At 46.2% G+C, this 9,444-nt stretch overlaps 1 protein-coding gene across 2 annotated transcripts in view; it reads left to right on the top strand.

Annotated features, from left to right (window-relative positions):
• Window positions 1–9,444, top strand: part of ccdc88c (coiled-coil domain containing 88C) — a 57,483-nt gene that overhangs the window by 6,544 nt on the left and 41,495 nt on the right. The window lies entirely within an intron of this gene.

Genomic DNA, 9,444 nt, shown 5'->3' with positions numbered 1-9,444 from the left:
CACAACCCACTTCACTTCAGGGTTGTTCCTAAGCTTCCTCTTAGTGACGTACCACACGATCATTGACCTATTTCTAAAAATGTATTCAAACTACATTCGGTTGAAATTGCATTGATACTGCAACGTGGATGGATAGCCAGCCTCTAGCCAATCCACAATCCAGATCAGCTGTACAGCCTAGACGGTAGTCTGAAAGTGTGTGTGTGTGTGTGTGTGTGCGCGTGTGTTTTTATAGCTCTTAATGATAGTCATTATAAGGCTAAGGGAAAAGTTAAGAGCGTTTTGAGGGAAGTGCATGGCCCTGAAGCTTCTGAACGCATTGCACTGTTTCATCAGGGGGGCCTAATGGCTACGTCTGGGCACACACGTGGAAGAGGTGTGTCCCTTCATGGCATTCCTGTGTGTGTGTGTGTGTGTGTGTGTGTGTGTGTGTGTGTGTGTGTGTGTGTGCGCGCACGCGCACACATATTTTCAGGCACTGATGTTCTGTGTTGGACTTGGGGTGTGTCATACAGCAGTAATAGGAGTCTTTGAAACAGCTTACCTCAGTCATCTGAAAGGTGTTTATTATAACCTTTAATGTATCCAGGGCTGTGTCTCACAGGATCTACAGGGCCATAAAACTTATGCTATTTTGCTTTAAAATATTTTGGAGTAGATGATTTACAAATTCTGTCTTGAACAAATGTTAAAGCATTTCCAGGAACTATGCATTCATGAAAGTTGCCATTACGCAAATCTGTAGTCTAGAGCTGCTATTATGTTTCAGGATCTGCCAGGCCCTCTAAATAGCCATATGTTAGTTACTTTGAGAGAAGAAGTGATCTGATCTCAGGTCAGGTCGTTGTCTTTGGCAGGCAATGTGGGTGGGGGCGAGGACACTCATCCTTCTGGCTCACCCTAGTTTACTGCATTCCTGCCTGGGCTTCATGGTTTCACACACACACACACAGCACTGAGCTGTTTGCAAGTCCAAGGTTTGTCCACATAAATGAGTGTGTTTATGGTCAGAATGCCTCATGATGTGTGCTGCAGTGCTGGGATAGATGTTATTGGGTGTTTTGCTTGCTATTTTCGTTTTGCTAATTTAATAAATAACATCTCACAATAACACATGTTGGAAGCAGTCCTAATTGACTGGAGCTGTGTTGTTTATGGGTATACATGAGCGAGAGAAATCTCAGTGCCTTTACAGTGATACATTCATACTCATTTCACAGAGGACGCACGCACGCACACACACACACCGTGCTTTTGGTGGAGCCGAGCTGTTTTAGTGGCTGAATGGGTAGTTTTTAATGGGTCATCTGTGTAGGGTTCAGTAATGAGTAACAGAGCTGTGTGTGTGTGTGTGAGAGAGAGAGAGTTAGTGAGCGAAAGAGGAGAGAGAGGGCACTTACCTTGTTGTAAACACTTCAAAACAAGTACTTAAATGTGTGCCTATCTTTTTCTTTCCTTACTCTTTTTTTCTCTCGTTCTCTCACTTAGTTTCTGATTAATGGCCGCAGTAATACCAGTGGGCATTAACGGCACCGCGTTTCCTAAATAGGGTGGGTAGGGAGCTCGGTGGAGCCTGATTTGAAAGCCAACATCTGGGTCTCTTCTTAAGGTCAGCTCCCCTCTGACATGGGTTGAGCTACCCTTTGACATGAGCTGTGGGCATTGTTTTTGTTTGTTTGTGTGTGTGTGTCTGTGTGTGTGTGTAATTTGATAAAAAGAAGGTCTGGGTGGATCCTGAGGGGTTGTTTTAAGGTCTTTCTGGCCACAGACTGACAGAAAGTGTTTTAGCATGTCAATCAGCGCCTCTCTCTGAAGATTTCCCTGTGCTGCCGCTAGCTCTTTTGATTGTTTTCAGGCACACGCACAAGCACATTTGTTCAGTGCTCTCTCCACCTTGGTTGCTACACCACCCCAATAGCCATGTCTGTGTGGATGCTATTGCTAACTCTCACTTAGCATTCCAGTGGTTAACACAAAAGAACTGGGCTCTCCCCCTCCACGCACACACACACACACACACACACACACACACCAATGCAAGTGTTACTTCTATCATAACTATTATTACGGCATTGTGTGTAGTCACTGCGGTTCTTGTTTGTCTCTGTCTGTCTGCCTGCCTGTAGATACATGTTTTTGGCTTTTGTTTAAACTTTGACTTTGTTTGTATGCTCACAGTGCTCCGCTTGTTATGACTGTAATTATTTTTCCACAATTATTGTTATGATCAGTGATATTCCTCATTGAGAGACACTAAACATACAAATTGCTCAGTGACAACCTTGCTGAGGGACACAACATGCTGCATTAATTTCCACAGTTAAGATGTAATGTTAATGGATTGCAGAAATGACAGATATTGTTTTATAATTTTGATTGTAATTTCATGATGGCACTTTTAAAGTCTCAAGTGCTTGCAAAGTGAGAGATCCTGGAAAGAAACAAGCCCCTGTGTTGTACACATATTCCACAGAGACTGTGTCAGCATTGATCAATTTGCTGATCAAAGTGAGGGAGGCCCATCAGTGTCCCTGGATGCTTCACATCGATACCCACTCATCAGCACACAACTGGGGCACATCGATCCTCAATACACACACACACACATATACACACACACACACACACACACATATACACACACACACACACACACATATAGACACACACACACACACACACACACACACACACATATAGACACACACACACACACACACACACACATATAGACACACACACACACACACACATACATATAGACACACACACACATATAGACACACACACACACACACACACACATATATAGACACACACACACACACACACACACATACATATAGACACACACACACACACACATATAGACACACACATATAGACACACACACACACACACACACATAGACACACACACACACACACATATAGACACACACACACATATATATATATATATAGACACACACACACACACACACACTATAGTGGAGTGGAGGATCAATGGCCACACCAGGCCACCGGCTTCTGGTTGATTGATTTGAACTTTTAATCCCCAGGGCAGAGGAATCCCCCTCCTGTGCTCCAGTGCATGCCGTGAAAACGCAGGGGCGGTGTGGGGGCGGTGTGGGGATCACACAGGAGATAGTGCTGTCCTTTCTCCTTTTCTTCCTCCCCAATCTGTTGCTCTCTTCTTGAAGCATCTGTCTTCCCCCTGTAACCCCCTCCTCGCTGTCTCTATTTCTAGCACTACCCCCCCCCTACCACCACCACCACCACCTCTATTTCTCTTTCTTTCAGGGTGCTATTTATAGCCACTCCAGGTAGGGTTTGACGTCACACGTGGGCTTTTTACGATATGATCTGCCTACACAGTCGACCATTCACTCTGTGTAATGGCCGTACAAATTCATGGGCCAGAAGGCCCAATAAGATAAGCCTGTGTCTGTGTGCGTGTCTGTGTGCGTGTCTGTGTGCGTGTCTGTGTGCGTCTGTGTGTGTGTGTGTGTGTGTGTGTGTGTGTGTGTGTGTGTGTGTGTTGTTTATAAAATGCTTTAATTGTGAGTGTTAGTGCTGGGTACTGAATTACTCAGTGTTGGCACACACAGCAGGCTCCCCTTTCAATCTGAGGTTCAAGGCGACTGTAAATCTGATGCGTCATCATAACTGTGTGTGTGCATGCATATGCATGTGCGTACGTGTAAAATGTGTGTGGTGGCCACACAGAATATGGAGATGATCAAACTGACAGATTATGCTCATTTGCTGTCTGTTTTTATAGCAATTAGAAAGCAATAGTGGCTAAATGTCCAAAAGCTAGCACACCCACACACTACCTATCTTTGCTCAAACAAGCCTCAATCTTAGGATGATCATCACCTCTCCCCATAAACACACACACACACTCATGACAGGCTTATTGCACTACCCATGAATCATAACCTGTAAGTAGGTGTGTGAGCTGCTCTCTTTGGGTTGTTAATGTGTGTGTGTGAGAGCGTGTGTGTGTGTGCGTGTGTGTGTGTGTTGAATGGTTGCCAATAGATAGTGCTGTCCACCTCAGTGTGCCAAGGTCAGCGCAGCTTCAAACCGATATAGTTTTACTGCTCCATTGAAAGTACACAGAGACAAATAGCCTCCTCCATTAGCTGTTTAGCCACCCTATGTCTTTAGCAACAATCCAAACACAGCTTTCCAGTCAGAGAAGGGGTTAGCGGATTCATTCATGCATGCACATTCATTAATTAAATCTTAACTGGTATGTTGGTCCCGCTGTCTCTCTTTGGCGACGTTACAAGATTTACGAGGAAATATGGCCCATTAGGCAGATGGGCACTCCATTCCTAAAGAGCATAAGAAATGTATAGAATGGGGGATGTGTGTTCACATGTGTGAGATTAAACAGTGTGTGTGTGTGGGGGGGGTGGGGGGGTCTGGCTGGCTGGCGGGGCGGTTTGTAGGGGGAGGGGGTGTGATGCTTGTTCTGGATTAAGAATAACAGCCATATGCAGCGCCCCAATAATGCATGACTGAGGCTTAGCCCAGATTTGAGTGGCCGCCTTACATTTGCTGCCCTAATCTACACAGAGGCCAACACCGACCCACTTGCATCCGGGAATTAAATGTACAGTCTGGATGTATGGGGAGGGTACTGGTGAACACACACTCACACACACACACACTCACAGCATTCCACTCTGACCCCACGCTGTCTGTGCCTGCTGTGTATTCCTAGGTAGACCAGACTCCCTCTCTGACTTTCTCTGGCTGTTCCCTTTCTCCCCCTCTCTCTCACTGTCTCTCCTCATAGCCTTCCCAGATTTGATTAGCCTCTGAAACCCCAGACCTCTGCCGTCCCTCCTGTCCTCTCCAGCAGACTGATGGGGTGGAAGGGCCCGGGGGTGGGGGGGTGGGTGGGGTGGTCCTCTCACTCGCCCCTCGCCCCTCCCTGCCTATTGTCAGGGGATTCCATGTGATCTCACTCTCCCTAGTCAGACACAGAGAGAGAGACCAAATAGCATGAGAGAGATTTTTAAAAGGTGTGTGTGTGGGTGTGTGTGTGTGTGTGTGTGTATATGAGAGAGGAGAGAGAAAGCAAGCAAAAGGGCCTTCATCCTTGTGTGATTAACTCAGCTGGTTAGTCAGGCACAGGATTGGAAGTCATAAGTCATGCAGCAGGATGTGGCTTAAACTCCAGTCACTGCGTGACTGTCACACACATACAGGTTGTGTGTCCTAATCTGGAGGTGTGTGTGTGTGCGTGTGCGGGGGGGGTGGGGGATCGGGGATCGGGTGCAGTCACAGTCACGCATGAGTTTGTGTGGCTATTGGGTTAAGCCTTTGGTGTCCTTTGTAGCACTGCCTAAGAAAGCCATGCTGATAAGAACTGAACATTACAGTGTAATTCTCTCCAAGAGCTACATCAAATTTTGAGAAATATTAGATATCACATATCCCTTTTCCATAATATGAATGGATTTTTTTCTGTATATACTCCCTATATTGCAATTTGCGTTCTGTAAGTGTAGTGAGATCATTGTGCTGTGAGTTCTCCGTGATTAACCCATGCTTTTAAGACTGCTTATACCAGCGGCTTTTGTTCACACATGTGACACACAGTGTCTCAGAAAGGGCCTGGATGCATCGTATGATGTATTTCAGTGTATTTTCAGTTTCTTTTTTGTGCTTTTGTGCAAGCAGCCTAGTTCCCATAGGTGTCCAGTTACCCCTGCCCCTCACACGCATTTAATGCCCCCCCCCCCCCCCCCCCCCCCCCCACACACACACACACACGGTCGCCTACAGGCAATACTGGCCACTCTGACAGCTGCCACTGTACATTCTTTCTTTCTTCCCCCATCACCACCTACCCCCAACTATCTCTCTAGGTTCCAGTATTAGGACTTTGAGCTGTTCTGGTTTTCCATCCCATGTCCTTCAGTTTGAAATCGGCGTTCCTCCCTCACTGTGTGTGTGTGTGTGTGTGTGTGTGTGTACATGCATGTGCACATGCGTGTGCCTCTCCCACCTCTCTGCACAGGAAACCCCCTCCTGAGACTGCTGCCGTGGGAAACGCAAAAAACAAACCCCTCCCTTTCACAGACACACACACACACACACACACACTCTTTCTTCAAGATTGCAACATCTATCTGGTGTGTTTTATTTGGCCACACAGGCCGTCCTCACCTGCGTGTAGTTAAGGAGCCGTCCATTACAGCACATAGAGACTGGGCTCTGAATGGCAGCCAACTGCAGTTGTTTTCTTTCTGCCTAGTGTGTGAATCCAGCACTTACCATTGGAGATGTTTGGGAGATGGTGTACTTGGCTCAATCTCGTGTGTGTGTGTGTGAGTGTGTGTGCCTGCATACTTGTGGAGGTTCTGGCTCTGTAGCCTATAACAGTTCAATTTGATGTGACACCAGCATCTCTTTTCTCTTTTGTGTAATAGTATAGTCTGTGCTTCAGTTCACAGTGCATTGCAGACCCCGCCCAGCGTGTGTGTGTGTGTGTGTGTGTGTGTGTGTGTGTGTGTGTGTGCGCGCGTATGTGTGTAGTTGGACTCCTTTAGCTGTGTGTGGACCGCTATCCTGTTTGTCTCATAGCTCAGTCCAGGCCAAGCCGGTGTCTAATGACTCACAGCGAGCAAGAGTCCTGATTTCAAAGCAGCGCCATCTTAAATAACTACCTCCTCAGGGGCCAAACATTATATTTTACAAGACATGTCACAGTGCCTCGTGTTGTGTAAAAACATTGAGCCTAAATGCTAATAAAATCTGACTCAATGTTACCAGAGGGTGTGTTGACAATTTTGGGAGTGTTGTCATGCAATGGTTTTATAGCAGTATATTTCTTTAAACAAAGACACTCTTTTCCATTGAAAACTGTGCTTTATCTCATGCAGGTGTTTATTTTGCAGCAAAGTGCCGTTAGCTTTGGACCAACACACAGCTGTCTCCTCTCTCTGTAGCTCCAGGCTGTGCTTTGTTGTGGTGCAGCAAATCTTTGTGTGTGTGTGTGTGTGTGTGTGTGTGTGTGTGTGTGTGTGTGTGTGTGTGTGTGTGTGTGTGTGTGTGGAGTGTGTTTTAAGGATTGGCCTATGTTTTTGGTATGGCTCTCATGGGTGTACTTAAAGGCCTAGGCTATTTTAAAATGTGGTGCTTCTGATTGAATACATATGCATCAGGGATTGTTTGTGTGTGTGTTGGCGAGCATGTGTTAGTGTGTGTGTGTGTGTGTGTTTTTTGCGGTGCCACACTGCGCCCAAGTGTGTGAGGTTGTCGGCACCGCTGATCTCACCCCTTTGTCCGGCCCTGTCGTCGCTAATGGCTAACGCGGCTAATGGTCTACGAGCGCTTTTGAAGGCTACCGGCGGGGGCCCCATGCTGCTTCAGCGCTCTCTGGCTCGCTCTCCCGTGGTCCGAGCCCACTCTCTGCCAGCATCTGTTTCTGAGTGGAGTGGAGTGGAGAGGAGCTAGGCAGGAGCCCCGCGCTAGCTAGCGCTGAGTGGATGCAGCCAGCTTTTGGAATACAAATCCCCTGAGGAGAGGCTGAGCCTGTGGCTACCTCCACACTAGTTTGTTTTTTTGGTGTTTAAAATGCTTTTTAGCACTAATACGATCTCAGTCCAGATGCAGGTTTACAATTCTGGTTCTTTCAAACGAAAGGTTTTGTATAAAATACCTAATAATACATTTAAGTGATATACATGAACACATGGCCTACCAATAAGAGTAGTCAGGTATCTGCAGACCTTTGCTCCTATCTCAAATGTTGAAGTTGAAATAGTTTGGTATTTAATTCAAAGTGGAGAACATGTAGAAGGGCCAAGACATGGTCACCCTCTACCTTGATTGTAACCCTCTACCTAACTGTTGTCAAGTAGTTGTCAAGTGAGCAGACAGATACACAAACACAAACACACACACACACACACACACACACACAGAGGCAGACCCAACCCTATTAGGGGGTGAGGGTAATCATATCTTAAAAGTTTGCTTAATTTTGTTGAATTATAGAAGCTAGAAGTGACGCCAAATGAAGAGCCATTTGGGAGCTGACGCACTAAAAACAGCCGGAATCCCATCATTTGTAGTCAGTCCCTGATGCAGTGTCATCTGACATGAAATAGCTCATGAGGTTAAAATGCTTCCTCCGCTCTTTTCTGGGTATTCATATTCATAAAAGACTCCAAGTCTTCTCAGAATATGAGACTGTGGGGAAAATACCTAATTTCGAGATATGAATCAGTTATGACATAACGTAACGTTTTAATCTTAATCATTGAGTTCCAGAGTGTGTTCCAGAGTAAAGGATAGGTGTACTGTACCTATGATGACCACCCCTACCTCCACTCCCTCAGGTCAGCTGGAGCTTGTGCCCCCGGCACTGTGAGGTTGCCTGCTGACCGTGTGAATGCTCAGCTGGGTGGGAGTTCTCTGTCTGTCTGTTTCTTTCTCTCTCTGCTTTCTGTTTCCCCTTTTGTTTGGCAGGGGAGAGGCAGGGGAGGGAGCTGCTGTTAGTTGCGCTTAGTTAAGGAGAAAAGAGGGTTACCAGGGAGTCGGGAATCTCTCTCTCTCTCACACACACACACACACACACACACACACACACACACACACACACACACTTTCTCTCCCCTCTCTCTGGACCGCTGGTGCTTTAGATTTATTGAATGGGGTGCGTCAGTCCTGAAAGGTCATTCTCACACACACACACACACACACATACACACATATATATACACACACACACACACACAACACACACACACACACACTTACTTACTTGCATACATACATACATACATAAACACGCGCACACACACACCACACACAGAGGATGGTTTGTGGCTTTACAGAACAGTGTAAGTCACCGTTGCTCTTTTCCTGTGTGTGCAGTGAGTGAATCACTTTTCTTTTCTTTCTAGCTCTCTCTCACTCCCTCTCTCTCACTGACTGACTCCGCCTATTTTTTGGCAGAGGCCAATCAGATTCTTAGATGGACTCCAGACTTTGTACCCTTCACACGCACTCCTGAGATGAGCTGTTTGCTTTTGCGCTTACTCCACTAAAGCGTAAACAAATATGAAAATCGCTTGTGGAAAAGACCCAGCAGCTATTAGTTTTGGCTCACTTCTTACCACCCCGCCAGGTGTAAATATGGGTCTCTCTCACACACACACACACACACACACACACACACACACACACACACACACACACACACACACACACACACACAAGGAATGGAAAACTGCAGCTGATAACACTTATAAACCACTTATTCATCATATTCAGCCTAATCTCGGCTATTGTCCAACCATCAGTCCAACCATATTGTTCTTTGCACTTCTGGTTGGATGTCAACTGCATTTCATTGGCTCTGTACCTGTACTCTGCTAAGTAAGGGATAACGGCCGCCGAGGTGTCCTGTTA

Source organism: Alosa sapidissima, chromosome 19 (assembly GCF_018492685.1).
Source record: "Alosa sapidissima isolate fAloSap1 chromosome 19, fAloSap1.pri, whole genome shotgun sequence".
NCBI classification, from domain to species: Eukaryota; Metazoa; Chordata; class Actinopteri; order Clupeiformes; family Clupeidae; genus Alosa; species Alosa sapidissima.
This window is presented reverse-complemented; position numbering and strand designations above follow the sequence as displayed.